The following is a 1,428-nucleotide window of genomic DNA, read 5'->3' as shown; positions in this document are numbered from 1 at the left end:
GTGATAAAAGTTAATTTTAAAAATTCAAATAGAGGCAAGATTGCAGTTTCTATTGATTCAAATGTTATTACCGGGGTTGGAAATTCCCTCTCCTTAAACATGAACATTCAATGTAAATGGAGGATTTTGAGGGCTAATGGCAGGGAAATCTGTTTACCTTTGACATTCCCCAGGGCACTTGGGCGACTCTGAGCATCTCAACTGTTCACTTGTTTGCCTTTGGCTTACTCAAGGAACAAGGAAATCATGAAGAGATGCTGTATCGATTTCTTGGATTAACACTGTATCATGAGTTGCATAATTATTATAGAGATAATCAGAACATAGCAGATTTATTTCTAGGATGAATAAAAGAACATGGATTTCCATATTAATTGGTAACATTTACTACAGATAACGTATACTAATATTCACTTCAGATATCTTCCTGTTATTTCATTAGTCTAGAAATTAAACATTTTTTTTCTGTTTTAATTCCTCAGTTTAGTCATTCTACTAATTTAAAATTGTACAATTTCAGCCCAGGTATTGTAATTGGTCACTATGGGGTACCAATCACTACTTGAGCTTGCAAGGTGAGAGCTATACCAAATACTTGATGCTAATATATGTGCTACGTCTTAATTCATCTTTTTATTTTAGGATAAAAAGAAATCAGGGGAAACGTGTTTGCCAATAACCCTTAATATATTTCTCCCTAGAGCAATGATTATAAGATTGCATTTCAAGGGAATACAACGGTATGTACACTAAGCAGTTCAAATATGTCAATCCCTACTAATTTGGTCAAAGTCAAGGATTTTTAAAAAAGGGAAAAATCAGTTTCTGTTGAATTTCCTTTCATGCCTTATGTTACAAATTTGTAAAACTGTCTTTTGCTAGCTCTCAGATAGTGAAATAACAATGAATTCTGCTCCAGGCGAGCTGCTTTCCAGGCCAACCTGTCAGGAGAGAGACAGACAGCTGAGGGTAATTCATTCTCGCCACTGGGTCTCAAGTGACTTGTGAAGGGATGTGGAATTTCTAAAATATAAATAGCATTAACTTACAGCAAGAAATAGAAAGTGTTCTTCATGTTTGCAGAGAGGCAAAAGATGAGCTGTAAGCAAGGGAAAGCTAGCCAGATGGGATGTAAGAATTAAAATGCGGGAATTCTGTCCGATTCTAAAGGACACACCTTAATCAAGGATTACTTGGAGTAACTTATTCCTAGTGTTTTACAAGTCTTTTATTCCTCAAAATGATCTCAGTATGCAAATAAATCATATGCAAATGAGCTTTGGATTAAGATATGAAAATAAAATATGCCAATGAAAATAAAATGAATGGAGAGAACTAGAAATAGCCAAAATAGGCTCAAAGCTCTTTTTTGTTAATTAATTCAGCATGCAACTCACATTCCAGTAGTAGCAGAGAGACTGAGCCCAC

Source organism: Balaenoptera acutorostrata, chromosome 3, assembly GCF_949987535.1.
Source record: "Balaenoptera acutorostrata chromosome 3, mBalAcu1.1, whole genome shotgun sequence".
NCBI classification, from domain to species: domain Eukaryota; kingdom Metazoa; phylum Chordata; class Mammalia; order Artiodactyla; family Balaenopteridae; genus Balaenoptera; species Balaenoptera acutorostrata.
The sequence above is the reverse complement of the archived record's forward strand: the minus strand, read 5'-3'. Positions refer to the sequence as shown.